The sequence below is a fragment of the Mustela putorius genome, unplaced genomic scaffold, assembly GCF_011764305.1.
Source record: "Mustela putorius furo isolate JIRA1106 unplaced genomic scaffold, ASM1176430v1.1 tig00003853_pilon_pilon_pilon, whole genome shotgun sequence".
NCBI classification, from domain to species: domain Eukaryota; kingdom Metazoa; phylum Chordata; class Mammalia; order Carnivora; family Mustelidae; genus Mustela; species Mustela putorius.
The window spans coordinates 41185464-41205013 of NW_025422005.1; the positions used below are offsets into that span (position 1 = coordinate 41185464).

Sequence of the window (19550 nt, forward strand, 5' to 3'; positions counted from 1 at the left end):
TGCCCTCTCTCTGTCAAATAAATAAATAAAAGTACTTTTCCTTAAAAAAACCCCAAAAAACAAAAAGGAAAAAATAAAACTGTCTTCATTTGCAGAGAGAGAGGGACAATCCACCAAGAAACTGTGAGACTAATAAATTCAGTAAAGCTACAGGAAACAAAATCAATTTGCATTTCTAAACACTAAACACTAATAATGAGCTATCAGAAAGAGAAATCAAGAAAACAATCCCATTTATCATCACAACAAAAAGAATACGATACCAAGGAATAAATTTAACCAAGGAAGTGAAAGACCTGTACACTGAAAAAAAAGTATCATATGTTAATAAAAGAAGCTGAAGAAGACACAAATAAATGGAAAGATATTTTGTGCTCACGGATTAGAAGAATTAATGTTGTTAAAATGTCCCTATGACCCAAAGTAGTTTACAGATGCAAGGCAATTCCTATCAAAATTCCAAAGGCATTTTTCATAGAAATAGTAACAAACTATAGAAATGATCCCTGAAAGTATAGTCTTCATTTTTCATAGAAACAGAACAAGTAATCCTAAAATTTGTTTGGCACCAGAGAAGACCCTAAATAGCCAAAGCAATCTTGAGAAAGAAGAGCAAATCTGAAGACATAACACCTTCTGACTTCAAACTATATTACACAGCCATAGTACTTAAAATAGTATTATATTGACATTTAAAAAAAGATACATAGATCAATAGAACAGAATAAAGAGTTCAGAAATAAACCAACACATACATGGTCAGCTAATTTATAAAAGAGCAAGAATATACAATGGGGAAAGGATAGTCTCTTCAATAAATGGTGCTGGAAAAACTAAATGACCACATGCAAAAAAATGAAACTGGACCTTATATTACACCATTAAAAAAAACCCTGAAAATATATTTTTAAAGATTTTATTTATTTATTTATTTGACAGAGAGAGAGAGAGAGAGATCACAAGTAGGCAGAGCAGCTGCCAGAGAGAGGGGGAAGCAGGCTCCTTGCTGAGCAGACAGCCTGATCCGGGACTCGATCCCAGGACCCTGAGACCATGACCCAAGTTGAAGGCAGAGGCTGAACCCACTGAGCCACCCAGGTGCCCCAAGAACCTGAAAATAAATTAAAGGCTCAAATGTAAGACCTGAAAATATAAAACTCCTAGAAGAAAATATAGGGGTTAATTTTCTTGACATTGGTCTTCGCAATGATGTTTTGGATTTGACACCAAAAGCCAAGTCAACAAAATAAAAAATAAACAAGTGGGTCCACATCAAACTAAAAAGCTTTTGCTCAGCAAAGGAAGCCATCAACCAAATGAAAAGGCAACCCATGGAATGAGAAAATATTTGCAAATCATATATCTGATAATGGGTTAATATCTAAAGCATCAAAAATTATTATAGCAGCAAATAAACAAGCAAATAATTCAATTTAAAAGTTGGTAGAGGAGGGGCACGTGGGTGGCTCAGTCTGTTGGGCATCTGCCTTCAGATCAGGTCATGATCCTAGGGTCCTGGGATCAAGCCCTGCATCAGGCTCCCTGCTCTGCTTCTCCCTCTCCCTCTGCCCATCCCCCCACTTGTGTCCCTGCATGTGCATGCTCTCTCTCTCTCTAATATCGCTAATAAAATCTCTAAAAAAAAAAAAAAAGAAAAAAAAATGGGTACATGTTTTGAAGGTCTGAATAGACATTTTGCCAAAGAAGACATGCACATAACCAACAGGTATTTGGAAAGATGCTCAAATCACTAATCATCCAGGAAATACAAATCAAAACTACAATGAGATATCCCTTCACACCTATTAGAATGGCTATTATAAGCAAAAAATATGAAATAAGAAGGGTTGGTGAGGATGTGGAGAAAAGGGAACCCTTGTGCACTGTTGGTGGGAATGTAAATTGGTGTAGCCACTGTGGAAAACAACAGAAGAGATGATCCAGCAACTCCCCTTCTGGATATTGATCTGAAGGAAATGAACACTAACTTGAAAAGATATTTGCACCCCACATTCACTGCAACAGTATTTACAATAGCTAAGACATGAAAACATTAAAGTGCCCACTGATGGAGAAAGGAATAAAGAAAATGTGGCGCGCGCGCACACACACACACACACACACACACACACAATTGGACAGTATTCAATCATAAAAGAGCAGGAAATCCTGCTATTCACAACACAAAAGTTGGGCATTTCTTTCCTTTGGATGTCCACAGTACTTTGGTCATCAATGACATCTTTATAACACGTCTTTAATTCTGTCTGCTGTTAGATTTAGTAGTTTATATGTCTCTCCCCTGTGAAGCTCCATTAGTCAGGGTCAGAGTCCTAGAATCCTGATTGATATCCTTAGCTTTAAACTACCATAATTTGTAGAACACAATAAGTGCTCAGTAATACTTACTGAATGGACAAATAACTCAACACTCATAGGAAATTATTTCCTGAGTTTTATCTCAATTTGCTTTTCCTGCTGTCATGAAGATGAGAAAATATCTCTGCTACTTTATTGATTAATTTTCTTATTTATTCATAAAGCCTGGGACATGCTAGGTGCTTAGTAAATATTTGTTAAATGAAGAAACTAACATCTAGCAGTTACAGGGAACTGGCAGCTTAGCACAGTGGAGATGGTGGAGTCAGATTAGTTGGATTCAAATCCAGGCTCTAAGGCTGTGAGATATTGAGCAAGTTACACAGCTTCAATGTGCCTCAATTTTCCCCAGGTGTCATGAGGATAATAGAACGTATCTCACAGACACATAAGAATTGTGAGGGCTGAAAATACTGGCTGGCTCATAGTAAGGGTTTAACAAACATTATCCACATAGTGCTGAGGGTAGAGAGATGCTTTGGAGCCACACCCTTTCTTTTTTAACTCAGTATATGAAGCCTAGTACCCAGGGCATTACTCTGAGTCTGGCCTTCTCAACACTAGGCAAATGTGGAAGTCCCAAACTTTAGAGAACTTAAAAAAATAACTAGGGAGATAGTTTAAATGTCAGAAATCCAGATTCCTAGGCCCACATTTTGAGGAACACTGCATTGGGCCCTTCGCAGATCAACTTGATCACTGAAATTGGCTTAATATTGCTACCATGTCCTTGGCCCAGGGGCTGAAGCTTTCCTGCTTCTGAAGAATTGATCCCTGTTAGCCCTAAATTTCAGTCTCTCATGATCTGCTGCATAGCCAATGTATAAACTTGTCTGTGCTTGCCAGATGTTTCCTCAATGCTCACTCCCCAACAACATGCTAATTTCCACCCCCTTACTTTGGCTAGTTCCTCAGCCTGAAATACTTTTGAGGGAGACAGAGAGAGCATGAGGGAGTGAGATGGGGAAGGGGCAGAGAGAGAATCTTAAGCAGGCTCCACTCCCATCATGGACCTCACCACCTTAGGATCATGACCTGAGCTGCAATCAAGAAATCAGACACTTAACCGACTGAGCCACCCAGGTGCCCCTGAAATGCTTTCTTTTCAGCCTTTTCTATTCAAATGTTTCCCATCCACCAGGATTTGGCTCAAACTACTCCTGATTCTGGCCGCATTACCTGCACCTTCTCAGAAGCCTCCTTTGGCTAGCTTACCTGTACCTCTCCCTTCTCCCCAGTCTGAGAAAAATAACCTCCTTTATTCCTTGCTTGTCCATTTGTGCTTCCTTCAAGTGTTGCTTTAAGATTAAATGGAATGATTCTTGTGAAAAATAAGGTCTTTCCAAATTTATTTTCCATCTTATATTAGTAAACCAAGAAGGTTGAGCTCACAAAACTCATAACTTATTCCAAAGCTGTATCATGTTGTTAGCATCTAGTCTCCATGAAACTAAGGATCTTATGTGATATTTAGACGAAAAACTAATACAATAATCTAAGTTTTTTGACTCAGAGTTTCTAAGAAAGAATAGGAAAAGTATGGTGGTAGACAGAATAATCTATTTTAGGGATAGTCTTGATGAAGGTCCTAGTTCTGAAAGTCAGATCTGGCCTTTATCATCAGCATCTTTGTATCCCTCTGCCATACCTAGCAAAGTACTTTGCACCACGTAGGTCAATAGGTATATAATTAAATCATGGCTTGCTAATTCAAGTTCTTGATTTTGTTATGTCACGGGATAAACATGAAGGCCCAGGGAGTATGATTTACTTGTGTGATGAATTGTTTAAATGCGAGATGAAAGAGAAGGCATAAAGGTATGGCTCTATTAGTACTGAATTGTGTCCACCCAAAATTCACGTTAAAGCCAAAAATCACTGTATTTAGACATAGGACATTTAAGGAGGCATTTAAGGTTAAATGGGGTCATAAGGTGGAGTCCTAATGACTAGTCTTTGTAAGGAAAGAGAGACATCAAGGGGCACACCTAAGAGAGAAAAGGCCGTGTGGGGACACAATGAGAAGTTGGCCATCTGCAAGCCACAGAGAGAGGCCTTAGGGAAAACTAAATGCTCACACTTGATCTTGAACCTAGAGCCTCCAGAAAATAAGAAAATAAATTTCTGTGTAAGCCACCCAGTTTGCCATAGTTTGTTATAACAGCCCTAGTGGACTAAAGGAGACCTTGTTCTACTTTCTTTCCCTGAATTTTTTTTTTCCTGCATTTTTTTCCCTGCATTTTCCTTTCATTTTATTTTATTTCTTTTCAGTGTTCCAGAATTCAATGTTTATGCACCACACCCAGTGCTCCATGCAATACATGCCCTCCATAATACCCACCACCAGGATCACGCAACCCCCAACCCTCCTCCCCTCAGAGTCTTATTTCTCAGAGTCTACAGTCTTTCATGGTTTGTCTCCCCCTCCAATTTCCCCCAACTCATTTCTCCTCTCCATCTCCCAATGCCCTCCGTGTTATTGCTTATGCTCCACAAGTAAGTGAAACCATATGATAATTGACTCTCTCTGCTTGACTTATTTCATTCAGCATAATCTCTTCCAGTTCCGTCCATGCTGATACAAAAGTTGGGTATTCAGCCTTTTTGATGGAGGCATAATACTCCATTGTATATATGGACCATATCTTCTTTATCCATTCATCCGTTGAAGGGCATCTTGGTTCTTTCCACAGTTTGGCGACTGTGGCCATTGCTGCTATGAACATTCGGGTACAGATGGCCCTTCTTTTCACTACATCTGTATCTTTGGGGTAAATACCCAGTAGTGTAATACAGGGATATAGGGAAGCTCTATTTTCAATTTCTTAGGGAATCTCCACACTGTTTTCCAAAGTGGCTGCACCAACTTGCATTCCCACCAACTTATTCTACTTTCTTTTTTTTTTAATTTTTTATTTTTTATAAACATATATTTTTATCCCCAGGGGTACAGGTCTGTGGATCACCAGGTTTACACACTTCACAGCACTCACCAAAGTACATACCCTCCCCAATGTCCATAATCCCACCTCCTTCTCCCAAACCCCCTCCCCCCAGCAACCCTCAGTTTGTTTTGTGAGATTAAGAGTCACTTATGCTTTGTCTCCCTCCCAATCCCATCTTGTTTCATTGATTCTTCTCCTACCCACTTAAGCCCCCATGTTGCATCACCACTTCCTCATATCAGGGAGATCATATGATAGTTGTCTTTCTCTGCTTGACTTATTTCACTAAGCATGATACGCTCTAGTTCCATCCATGTTGTCGCAAATGGCAAGATTTCATTTCTTTTGATGGCTGCATAGTACTTTCTAATGAGAGCAGATCTTCCCCAAAGTGTGTTCAACAGAACTTCAGCAGAATATTGATAGACATCCAGAAAAGTGGTTCCGTGGTCAATAAACTTGAGAAACATGGGTTGAAGAAGTTAGAGCTGATTCTCAGGGTCTTTAATTTGCTAACATATATTCTGATTCTCCAAGAGGACAAAATAGTATGTAGCATTTCCCAAAATTGCCTGACCATAGAAACACCCTCTTTTCCGGAGGATAGAGCCAACACAGAGTCTTACAAGACCAGTATTTTGTGGGAAACAGTTTGGAAAATACTTCTCGTTCTGGGATGCCTGGCTGGCTTGGTCAGTAGAGCATGCAACTCCTGTTCTCCGGGTTGTGAGTTTGAGCCCAGCTTTGGGTGTACAGATTACTTAAAAATCAAATCATTTAAAAAAATAAAATACTTATTGTTTTGTTTTTCTTATTCTGATCAGCCTGTTCTTAACTATCCCACTATTCACCATCACTATCTAGACAGATGTTGAAGAACCTTGTACAAATGAAAATTATTCCTGGAATGGGCAATGACCCTCCCTGGAGGTCTGTCAAGCTTGTTTCTTCAATGATCAACCCAGAGTAAGAAGTGGTAATGACCAAAACCAAAAGAAGAATAGTTAAAAGGGAAGGACTAAAATCTAACCTGATTTCCTACAGGGAAGTCAAACCACACTGGCAACCAAGACCTTTGCAAATACATCTTTCTTTTTTTTATTCCTTTTGTATTTCCCTAAAATTGTTGGTAATAAAATGCTTTTTTAAAAATGACTCTTTGAGTTTGTGGTATAAGGAAGAAGAAAGAGATGAGAGAGAGTGTATCTAATTCTGTAGCTGGATTGAGAGAGGGATGAGGTGGAGAGTGTGTGTGGTGGTAACCATCAGGAAGAGGGAAGAGAAAGAGGAAAAAGGAGACAAAGTCTGTGGTGCTTGTAGCAAGGAGGACAGAATAAAGGAAGCTCTTCCTGGCTTGTACAATGGGATTTTGAGTTTTAAAAAAAAAAAAAAAAAACATGTTAGGGGTGCCTGGGTGGCTCAGTTGGTTAAGAGTCTGACTCTTGATTTTGGCTCAGGTCATGATCTCAGGGTGATGAGATTGAGCCCCACATTGGGCTCCCCTCTCAGCGGGGAATCTACATAAGATTCTCTCTCTTCCTCAGTTGCATAAATGCATTGTTGTAGAGATGAGAGAGATCATAGTTCAGAAACAGCCTTTTAGAGGTTCTAATTGTACAGAGACCTGATATTAGCCAGGTGCAAGGAACAGGGAGAGTAAGGGAAATCCAAGCACTGAGAAAAACATGTGTTACATGTCCCATCTTTATCTCTTTTTTTTCTAGACATTGATGTTATTTATTGTCTGAGCTATTCATTTTGGGATCAGATTATAATGTATCTTTTATAGCCTTATTTTGTTTAGAATGACTATGTTAATTTTGTCTTCCTAGTGAAAATGTAATGAGACATGATGTCACATGGTTTTCTCCAGCACAATCGTAACCAGCATTGGATAGGAAATAAATTATTTAAAAAAGCAGCATTGGATAGGAAATAAATTATTTACTGCATTAAAAAAAAAAAAAGATTCTCTCTCTTACTCTCCCTCTGCCCAACCACCCTCCACGTGCACTTGAGTGCATGCTCTCTCTCTCTCTCAAATAAATAAATAACTCTTTTTTAAAAAAGTCTGAGAGAAGATTTCTTGACTCTGTATCATGGATAAGGAGGTTCTCCACCAAAGTTAGTTATCCATTAGGTCAGTATTAAACATATATTTATTTAATACTTAATATATCAATACCATTCTAGCAAAGGAACAAGACAAGAATCTACCCTCCCAACTTTTCACTCTAGTGGGAGTTTATTATATTTTATCTTTGTTGGAAGATGTACATACAAAAGGTTATCCACAACATATGGGACCATATTAAAGAATAATCATAAAGCAAATACATCTATGAACAGCCCAGCTTAAGAAATAGAATACTTCCAGTACATAGAGAGTCCCCATCTGGCTTTTTTACATCATGTTTACACACATACAAGTAATTACCATCCTGGATTTTGTGTTAACAATTTCTTTTCTTTACTCTTTTTTTTTTTAAAGAATTTATTTATTTATTTATTTGAGAGAGAGCAAGGGGTGCCTGGGTGGCCCAGTTGGTTAACCGACTGCCTTCAGCTTAGGTCATGATCCCAACATCCTGAGATTGACCCCCACATTGGACTCCCTGCTCTGTGGCGAGCCTGCTTCTCCTCCCTCTCCCTGCCACGCCCCCTGCTTGTGCTCTCTCTCTCTCTCTCTGAGTCAAATAAATAAATAAATGAATACATCTTTAAAAGAGAGAGAGAAAGAGGAGCACCTGGGTGGCTCATTCGTTAGGTGCCTGCCTTTTGCTCTGGTCATGATTCATGATGCCAGGGTCCTGAGATGGAGCCCTGGGTTGGGCTCCCTGCTTCTTCTCTTTCTCTCTCTCCCACTCCCCCTGCTTGTGTTCCCTCTCTTGCTGTCTCTCTCTGTCAAATCTTAAAAAAAAAAAAAAAAAAAAAAAAAAAAAAAAAAAAAAAAAAAAAAAAAAAAAAAAAAAAAAAAAGGAGAGAGAGAGAATGAGAACAAGAGTGAGAGAGCACAAAGCAGGGGGAGTGGCAGAGGGACAGGAAGAAGCAGGTTTCCCACTGAGCAAAGAGCAGTACACAGGACGCATGACCTGAGCCGAACGCTTAACCGACTGAGCCACCCAGGTGCCCCTTCACTTTTCTTTATAGGTTTTTCCATACTGTCTGCATATCCCTAAACATTATTGTACCAGTCAGGGTCCTGGCAGAAAACTGGTAGCATATAAAGAGGCAGGGGATTGTAAGAATGCTAAAGGATAATGGTGTGCCTGGGTGGCCCTATCATTAGGCTTTCACCTTTGGCTCAGGTAAAGAGATTGGGGTGCTGGGATTGAGCTCTGCATCAGGATCTCTGCTTAAGTGGGAGGCCTGCTTGTGTTCCCTCTCTTGCTGTCTCTCTCTCTCTGTCAAATAAATGAATAAAATCTTAGGGGGGGGGGAAAGGAATACTATAGGATACTATTTTGAGGCTTGTCACAGTGCTCTTTTCCACCATAGGATTGAAGTGGGGGAGAAGAGAGTAGTTACCAAAAGTAAGAAATGGTGGGCTGTGTAGAGAGAGAAATGGTGGGCTGTGTGTGAGACCTTGAATGGAAGGAATCCAACCAGCTCATAGCAACCCACAGTGAGAGTACTAGAGAATAAATACCTGACCCCAGTCTCCCCTATTTCTCCAATCTTCTGCTGGTGCCTACCATCAACCAAACCTAACCAGAAGCTAGAAGAGTTAAAAGAGCCCTTTGAGTGAGTCCGTGCAACTTAGCCTTCTGGCAGTAGAAATGTGGAGAGCAAATCTAGAGGGGTAAATTGAAGATATTCAGCCTAAGTACATTGCTTATTTTGTCTTTTTACGTTTACATAATTGGAGTCATATATTATGTATTCTTCTGTGACTTGCCTTTTTTGTTTATTCATTAGAGAGTTCAAGTGCGTAGATGTAGTTCATTCATATTCAGTTCTGTGTAAATCCTGTTGCATGACTCTACTACAATACATTCATCCATTCTACAGTTGATCAGCATTGGATTGTTTCTAGCTTTTGGTTAATAGATAATACCAAACCATTTTCCAAAATCATATGTATTGATACTAGCATTAAATGAAGCTTCCTGTCATTCCATTATCTCACCAATACCTGGTATTATCAGACTTCCTAACTTTTGTCAATTTGATAGGTGAGAAATAGTATCTTGTTGGGTTCTAATGTTCACTTCCTTGTTTCTAACAAAGTTAGATGCTTATTGGCCATATGTATGATTATTTTTTTCTTTTGCTCATTTGTCATTTATATGTGTTATAAATACCATCTCCCCTTTAATGCCTTGTTTTTTCATTCATAATATTGTATCTTTTGGGACACAGAAGTTGTTAATTTTAACATAATCTAATTTATACTTTTTTCTCTTCATGGTTTGCACTTTTGGTTCCCCTTTAAAATATCCTTCGCTATGCTGAGGTCATAAAGATTTTTATTTTATCTTCTAAAAGGTCCATTACTTTGCATTATACTATAAACTTTCAGTCTTTCACAGTTGAGTCTTAAATCTACCTGGAACTGATATTTGTGTATGGTGTAAGGTAAGGGTCAGATTTAATTTTTTCCATATAGATAACCAATTATTGAATAGCCCATTTTTTTGCCCAACTGGCTGCAAATGCTTTCTGTGACAAAAAACTTGTTTCAATATATGTATCAGTTTTTTCCTGGATTCTCTGTATATTTTGCTAACCTGTCATAGTGCCTGAGAGTCTACCCCTAGGGACTTCATTTCCTGAAGGCTTATTTCATGTTAGTTCCTCTGGAGAGATTATTTATTGAGCCAGTGCCTTTCAGATCATCTCAATGGGAGAATAATTTATTAGTGTCTGTCAGGATCTGGAGTGTGGTCACTTTAATATTAGAGTAAGACAAAGCAGGATCTAAGACAACATGGAGATTATGGCTACCTGGCACTCCTTGCAAAGAGGAACTGATGAAAGTAGAGAGGGGTGATCCTGATCCTAGTAGCTAAGGAATATTTATGCAGATCTAATCTGCCACGATAAGCAAGTATGTGGAGCAGAAGTATTTCTAGAATCATATTTTCAATATATGTAAAGAAATCTGCGTATGTAAAGATATATATATATATAATGTCATATATAATGTTATATATATATAATGTTTTTTATATATTTACATATATATGTTGAAAAATAGCTATTCTTATTTTTAGAGCTGTTCTTTTAAAGTCAGTTAATTGAGTCATGCATAGACAACCCATGTATTTAATTTAGACAATTACCAGTTGATTCACAGGTATCCTATACACCATGACAGGCAGGAGGACATCATTAAGGCAGGCATAGAAGCTTCCCTTTCAATAAGCACAACTGTGATCCAGGCAGCTCTTGCAAAAGTTTAGAAAGACAGGTCCCCATAAGTGCCTGATAGTGACTCTGGGTATCACAGCTAACTCATCTTTGAAGAAAAACGGAAAAAAGGGGGTTTTCCAACTTAAGCAGACTGTAGAAGCATTACAAAAGGATTTAAATAAGGCCTTTGGCCCTGAAGGGCTTTAAACTGGTGACCACCTGAACAAACCATTTCCTTCATGGCCCCCTCCAGAACTAGCTTAACTGTGATTCCTGCATGCTCTCAACACCCTTCCAAAATACCATCTCCACCATCATCCTTCAGCTAAAAATCTAAGGTATCAGCAACTGCCTTGTCCAGAAATCATCCCATCTGTTCAGAACGAGCATTCAACTCCCTTCTTTCAACAAATGGCCATTGGACACCCTTAATGTGTTGGCATCTGTGGAAATCAGGAGATTGAGACAGAAATAAAACTCTCTTCCCTGACCTCCAGCTCACTCTTTAGTGGTGGCAAAGAGAAAGTGGCTGGACCCTAGAACACATTTATCTCTTAGAGAATGCCCCAGCAGTGTTCCATAGAGTACTGATGCAGGTACCAAAGCCAGAGGTATCTGAAACAGGGCCAGTTGAGACAGATCCTTTCCTCTGCTTTTGTTACACCCCAGAGGGGGTTGCTTTGGGTGTATCCCATGTGGGATACTCAGTCTGATATGGGACCTGGGTCTCCAGCATCAGTCCCTGTGCTTGTCACTAGAGTGAATCCCTGACCAAGCTTCAGAACCTCTTCAGGATGTGAAGGAAGGTGACACTCCATCCCAGGGCTACCCTCAACCACAAATTACCTTACTCCTTACTTTATTAACTGACCCTCACAGCCCTTTCCCAGGCACAAGCCTGCCCACAGGAGGACAAATTAAATGCAAATTTTATGCCTCACAGACCCCCAACTACTATTCTCCTTCAGTACTGTTTTGATTTTTTAATCAGTTCCCTGCCTCTATCTCTTTCCATTCTCTTGGTGATCTTATTCATTCAAAAAGGATTTGTATTAGGAGACAGCAAGTGTCATGGTTAAGGGGAGGGACTCTGGGTTTTCAATCCCTGCTCTGTATTTACTAATTATGTGGCCTTAGGAAAGTTAAATACCCTCTCTGTTTCCTCATCATTATGGGGCTAAGAATAATATCTATCTCATAAGGATACTAATGAAACCTATCAAAGAAAGTTGTGAGGATTAAATTAATATGTAGGTAAAGGGCTTAGTATGGTGCCCTGGAACAATATAAATGCCAGCCAGTATTGACTATCACTTATGTCCCAGGTGTACCAATCTAAGCTCTTACATTAACACCTTTAATCCTCATAATAACCCTATGAGGTTGTTACGTTATGCAAATGAGGTTTGTAACAAAGGTTTTCTTTCTTTTTTTTTTTTTTTTAAGATTTTATTTATTTATTTATTTGACAGACAGAGATCACAAGTAGGCAGAGAGGCAGGCAGAGAGAGAGAGAGGAGGAAGCAGGCTCCCCGCTGAGCAGAGAGCCTGATATGGGGCTCAATCCCAGGACCCTGGGATCATGACCCTGGCCAAAGGCTTTAACCCACTGAGCCACCCAGGTCCCCCTGTAACAAAGATTTTGAGTAAGATAGAAGTGAAGTAACTTGCCAAAGGCTCTGAGGGTACAGCAGTGAACAAAACAGGCATGGTCCCAGCTATCACGCAAATTTCATTAAACAAATAAAATAATTTCATCATGATCCATGCCATGAAAAGATAATAGGTAAAACAAGATGAGGAAGGGGTATGAAGACATTGGGGTATACTTCTCTGATGAATGACTTCCAGAGATGCCCTTCCCTGTCACGGGTCTGTGTTCACAGCCACAAACACCCAAATGTGTTTACCTCAACACATTTTAACAGCTCTGAATTTTGTGAGTGAAACTACTGGAGTCTCATTTCCTTGTTGAAGTAGGTCTCCAGACTTCCTATGCCCATTTGCCTACTGCTTGCCTTGTTTATTTCCCAGAAAAAAAAAAATATTTCACAGAAACATGTGACTATCTACTCCCACAGATCACCTGGAAATCACAGTATAGCACAGTCGGTTCAAACAAAGGGGGATATGGTTCCCAGAGGAGGTACCTAACTCAGCTTGGGAACCAGGAGTAGAGAGAACAGCATATGCAGAAGCTCAACTCTAACATGGAGCCCAGTCCTCTTCTCAAACTAAGGAAAGGTTGCCCCTCATTTTATTAGCAGCCCTCACTTGATGAACTACTACCATTTAAAAATAGTGTTTATTCTCTGTGTGACGGTGAAGGTAATAGGCACCTCCAGAGAGTTGGTTTCTTCTGAAGGCTTTGAGGCAGAACCTTTCTCGTGCCTGTCTCTTAGCTTCTGGTGGTGACCAGCAATCTTTTGCCTTCCTTGGTATGTAGCTGCATCCCTCCAATCTCTACCTGTATCATCACATAGCTTTCCTCCTTATGTCTCCTCTGTGTCTCCGTGTCCATTTTCCATCTCCTTTCTCTTGTAAAACCACCATTGTTGGTTTTAGTGCCTACCCCAATTCAAAATAGCCCCATATTAACTGGATTACAACTTCAAAGACTCTATTTCCAAAGAAAGTCACTTTCAGAAGTACCAGGGATAAGAACTTACATACAACTTTTGGAGGACATGATTCAACCCATGGCAGCACCTTTAGCAAACTGGAGATAGGTGGCCCCTCTGGTTGGATGCTGGCCCTCTACTCATGGCTTTGGTGAGCAGATGGCCCTTTAGTGTGAATTATACAAGGGAATCCTTCCTCCTTGTGGAGGTAACTCCACACTAAGATACAACGTTCTGCACTTAGAGCCAAGGCTGTATTTCACTTTTTTTTTTAAAGATTGTATTTATATATTTGTCAGAGAGAGAGCGTGCGCGCAAGAGCACAAGCAGGGGGAACAGCAGGCAGAGGGAGAAGTAGGCCCCCCACTGGGCAAGGAGCCTGGTGCCAAACTCGATCCGAGGATCAGGACCTGAGTCGAAGGCAGATGCTTAACCAACTGAGCCACCCACCCCGAGGATATTATTTCAATCCCTAGTCAAACCCTGCTGTCCCCCTTGGCAAGACACACCCTATCAAGTCATATCAGACCCCGCCTGACTGCTCTGAGCTCAGCTGATCGCCTGGGCTCTATGCCTCCATCCCTGCCCACTTTATTTCTTCCATTCCCATACCCTAAGGGAAGAACCCACTTTTGTTCTCTTCTGTCCAGCTTTAAAATGTCCTTAATGCAATGATCTGATTCTCTATCTCCTGTGAATAGCTGATATTTTTGCCTAGCCAGCATCCATTCTTTCCTCTTCGGGAAAAAGTGCCCTAATTTTCTTTTTAAGCAACCACTCCTCTCCCACTTTCAGTTCATCTGGTTTGAGTAGTACTGACCCCAGCCTCCAACTCCAGAGACGGAGCTGGACAAGACCTAGGCTTAGCCAACCAGAACACCTCACCTCTTGGCATCATTAATCCTAGAATAGGTGCATGACCCAGGACTTTTGCCAATACTATTAAAGCAAAGACTCTCTATCCAGAGGGCTATATTGGTAGGGTAAGCCTGGAGTGGACTGAGAATGAAGCCAACCCAGAGAGTCCTGATAATATAAGTTGATCACCTAGTTCCAGATGGGCCTGAAGGGAGATACACCACATGATTTTACAGGAACAGGAGCTAACAAATTCCCCTCCCACCATGACCTCTTTCTTTTCGTGTGATTATTTAAGGTGGGGATATGTCACTTATAATCAAAAGAATCTTGAGTGGATCCCGAATCTGACCCTTCTGTCACCCCTGCTCTGCATTTCCCCAGCTCTTCATCTGCTCTGGCCCTTCAGGGTCTCCACGCCTGAGTCCTGACAGATGAGGAGGAGCTAACCAGGCTAAAGAAAGGGAAACGGTTCCCTACCTTACTGCAGCAGGAACGGGTGAAGAACTGCACTGAATATGCTGTCTTCTTAGACTTGCTGTAGTTTGGGGGCATTGGCAGGTGGGGAGTGGGTTGGGCTGCTTTCCAGAGCTGTCAATTCTGTCTGCATTTTCTTTCATTTTCTGGTGGGCTCACCACTTTCTCTCCAGCTTGGCAGACTTGCTTCTAGCGTTGTCCAGCAGTAGAGCTTAACTCTTTGTTGGGGTACACACTGCTCCTTGGGATTCTCTGCATTCTCTACAACAGCCGTGTACAGCCAGGAGCCACGGGGTCCCCAGAAGTGCAAACTGACTGGCTGTCCCTGATCTCTTGCAGTGCCAGTCTTTCCCTGAAGCCATCCCAACAGTTATAACCACCCTGATTTTTCCCTATCCTGAGTCCGTCATGAACTTGCCTTGTCCATCATGAACTTGAATACTGCCTTGTACCGTGGCTTCCATTGCATTGGTGCTGGACCCGTTTTTCCAGTTTCTTTCTAAGATCAGAAGGCTACCCTCAAAGTTCGTAGCACAAGCCCAGGGAAGAGTCACTCCATAAATGATGTATAGTTCAGATGAACTTTAATGCACATACCATCATTGCCATTACAATAAGGATAGGAGATACATTAATACAAGCCAGTTTTTATCAATAAAACATGTCAACACAGAACAGGGAGACACTGCAGATATTTGCAAATGGGATCTTCCCTTCTGTTACTGTATATACGTGTGTGTGTGTGTATCTTTGCATTTGTAGAAACTCACAATACCACTTAACATTTTATATATCACTGAGAATAGCTTTCAGTATACAGACACAGGGATAATAATTGTTAAAAAGCCTGAAAACATCTGCTTAGCTAGAATCTTATGGGGAGAGATGTGAGCATTATTATTCCTTTCTCTGCTTAGTCCCATAGAGGGAGAACTCCAATTTTTGCTAATTGCTCCTCCTGAGGAACTCTGCTCTCCTATTATGGCACATCTCCTAGGCTGGCATGAGACCAGCCCAGTCCCTGGTTGAATAAATTAGAAAGAGCAACTGGGGAGTTGAAGGTGGTGTGCAAATTGAGTAAGGTGACATTTCTCTGTGTAACTGCCGAGACCATCATTCTCTGGCCCCATGATATGAGGGAAGCCTCTGTTCTAAGTTTAATTGCATTAAGGGTATAGGGGTGGTGAGGAGAGTGTGTGTTTCTCTTCTTCCTTCTTCCCCACAAGCAGAGAGAAAGCCAGATGTACACATAACTGATGCCTAGGTTTTCTCTTTGGCTACCATCAATCCCCCCAAATAGGCCGGGTTCAGGATCAGGACTGCTCACTCCTTGGGGGCAGATCCTACCCTGTTCTGAGACCAACTAAGCCATTTGCTGCCTTTGTTATGCAGTCTCGAGCAGGTTGCTTCACTGATGCAGGCCTCAGTTTTCCTTATCTGAGTACTGGGAATAATAAAACCCACATCACAGGATTGTGTCAAAGACCACTGAAGCTTCACTGAGAAAGTACTTTGGGAACTGTAAAGTACCGAACACACAATTGATGATTTTTCTTATAATATACTAATCATAGTATAAATGGTCTCTACTGTCTGCCCCTCCTGGGCCCCAACCCCAACCACAGCTCACTGCTCTGTTCAGCATGCACTGACTGATTCTCTTTGGCAGATCTTAGCCTTTGCAAGTTTCTCTTTAGCCAACCAAATTTCTGGGGATAAGGCATGGTGACATGAGGTTAGGTTCCTGGGGCCAAAATGGTGGGGGGAGGGAAAGTTGGTAGAGCTGGACAGGACCCTTGGAAATGGCTCCAGGAGGGGTATGCCCAGTTTCATTCTGGGATGAATGCTACCTACTCCCAGGCCCTCACATTTGCTCCATCTTATATGTCCACAATACTTCACAGTTTCTAAAATGCACTTTTGACTCTCACAACTATTTTGCAAAGTAGGCAAGATGATTAATTTCATTTTATAGATGAAAATATGTTTGTCCAAGGTTACACAGTATATCACAGGACTCAAACCCAGGTTTTTTGGAATCCTGGTTTTCTCAGCACTGGGGGGCATTTTTTAAAAAGTAAACTCTGCCCTCAATGTGGGGCTCAAACTCATGCCCCAAGCTCAAGAGTCACATGCTTTACCAACTGAGCCAACCAGGTACCCGTCAGTGGGGCATCTTTTGACAAAGGCTCCAGGACACTCTGCTTAACTAGAATGACCTTGTGTAGTACAATCATCAACACTACGTTCCGCATCTACCATGGGTATCCGGCACTACACTAAGGGCTTTACACTCATTCCCAAATTTAATCCTCTCAACAACCTCTTGAGACAGATTATGATACCATTTATATATATGAAGTAATTGAGGCTCCAAGAGTAATGATCTCAATGTCACACAACTATTTAGTAATGAAGATCCAAGGATTAAATCTGGATCTCTTGGACTACAAACTTTATGCTCTTAACCCCTCCACCGTGCTACTGTCTCAGTCCTCATTCTGTAACTTGATGTTTGGAGGGACTGGAAGACAGCTCAGCACAAATCTCTCAGTCTGTAGTTTCCAGGCTTCCAGCTGTATGACAGCAACTGTCCTCAGAAAGATCTTACCCAGGGGCACCTGGGTGGCTCAGTCATTAAGCATCTGCCTTTGGCTCAGCTCATGATCCCAGGATCCTGGGATTGAGCCCCATATTGGGCTCCCTGTTCAGTGGGAAGCCTGCTTCTCCCTCTCCCACTTGCCCTGCTTCTGTTCCCTCTCATGCTGTCTCTTTCATTCTGTCGAATAAACAAACAAACAAATAAATAAATAAGAAAAAGAAAGATCTTACCCAGCTCAACCTGGAACATGTTTAGTGCTTAGTAAATTAATTCTCCCCTGAATTGGAATACATATCTGGCTCTTAAACATGGATGCCTGGTATTGCTTCTCAAATCCATATGTCTGTCTGTACTCTGTTCTCAATAAGCATCATCAGAGATTCTTGTTCCTCTCCCCTCCTATTTACCTTTAGGAACCTCTGGCCTAGTACAAGCAAGTGTGGACCATCAGATGCACTTAATTACTAAGATGCTTTCTGGAAGCCTGGGAAATCAAGGCCACAAGCCTTGCTGGGTGATGAGGGCAGGGGTCCACACAGCCTTGACTGTTTTCATCCTACCCAAGAAGAAAGAAGGCTTTCATAATGAAAATATTTCTGCCAAAACCCTGTTTGCCACTTGCAGCTCTGACAGAAAATGGGCCTAAAATCACAGCGCATTAGCTCCAAGAGGGCCTGCAGAAATTAACTGGTATAAACTCCTGAAGCCCAGAAATAGGGAGTGGCTTAATCAAGGTTGCCTATCCCAGCCCATTGGTAAAACTTGGGAAGAGATGCATCAGAATCTGAAGGGAGCTGGGTATTTTAATCACACCCCTCAGGGACTTGCTGATTTACTTTGTCAGACATTAGCCTTTCTATGACATGATTTTGTACCAACAAAGAGAACTCTTATTCAAGTCTCCCTGAGACTTCCTATTTGGGTAATTTGCTGTTTGGCCACTTCAAAATGATAGAGGAGAAGCAGGTAAAAAATATGTCACACAACTCAGTGCAGTCCATGGTGTTCTGTCAAGAGGGTGTGTGTCACTGAGTTGGTAGACCTAGGAAAAGATGTAGAGAAAAAGCAGCAGAGGTGTGAGCTGTTTTGTCTAGCTTCTGGGTCCCTGAGAGGCTAGTCTGCATGTGGACTAGTAACCTAACCACAGGAACCTTTTTCTGTGCTATCATCAGTGTTTGTGGACAACTAGTTTTCACCTTGAGAAATCCCTCTTCCTCCTCTATTCAGGCTCATGAAGAGAAAATGGTGAAGAACAGTTTTGTTCCAGATTATACAAAAATCTTCAGCAGAAAGTCCACAGAAATGGAATATTTCTGAAAGACTCAGTGTTTAAAAATTAGACTTACTGTACTCTGGAGCTAAACAGATGTATTAAGGAGAAAACTGAGGAGCAAAGGGGGACAATGTATTTTTGGTTATTAAGTGTTAAGAACCTAACTCCAATGCGCAAAACTAAATGGGGACTTTGTTGAAAACACTGAAGTGTCTAAGAGAATCAAAGGAAGAGGTGATCTGCCAAACCTCAAGAAGCCAGAATCAGGGCTGAGAAAGCCACAGGACACACTTTCCCATCTTATACCTCTGCCTCTGTCTACACGATGGCCTTGTTTTTTCCTATTCTATACATAGGTTTAGGATAGGTCATCACAATTTTAGAGAACGCATCTTCATAATATTTCCCACTCAAAAGGGAAGAAAATAGCTCCAATTTCTTCTTTTCAAATCCTAGGGAAGAATTCTGATTGGCCTTGCTTGATCACATGCCCACTTTACTGACAGTCTTTACTAGAATCACCTGTTTTGGATGAAGGAGTAGTAGAAGAGATGACTATTTCCAGAAGAAATTCTGGGGAGAAGTCATAGCTAGCTATTACAAGAAATGATTTACCAGGGGTCCTATAGTAAGTTAGGGGCAGATTCAGGGCTAGAAACAGAATTGATAAAATAACCATTATTAATAATAATTGAATAATTAATAATTAATAGTAATTGAAGTCTCTGGATTCTTTTCATGTGTTGTATTGAAGTAAACCCCAGCATTTATATTTTTAAAAGATCTGTGCTGTGTAGAGGATGGACTGTGGGAGAACAAATGTGGACTAGGGAAACTGGTTATGAACTCTATGGTAGCTCTCTAGGGGAGAAACAAGTGGCTTGGACCAAGATCATGGCAATGGAAATGGAGAAAAGTAGGCAGATTTGAAATATATTTTAAAAGTAGACTCACAGGACTTGTGCTAGAGGTAGAAGGAAGGAAGGAAGGAAAAAAGAAAGGAAGAAAGGGAAAGAAAGATAGGAAGGAAGGAAGGAAAC

The 19550-nt window shown here is 40.9% G+C and overlaps 1 pseudogene; it reads right to left on the reverse strand.

Moving 5' to 3' along the window:
• Positions 1–444: 444 nt before the first annotated feature.
• Positions 445–522, reverse strand: LOC123387472 (annotated as a pseudogene).
• Positions 523–19550: the final 19028 nt, after the last annotated feature.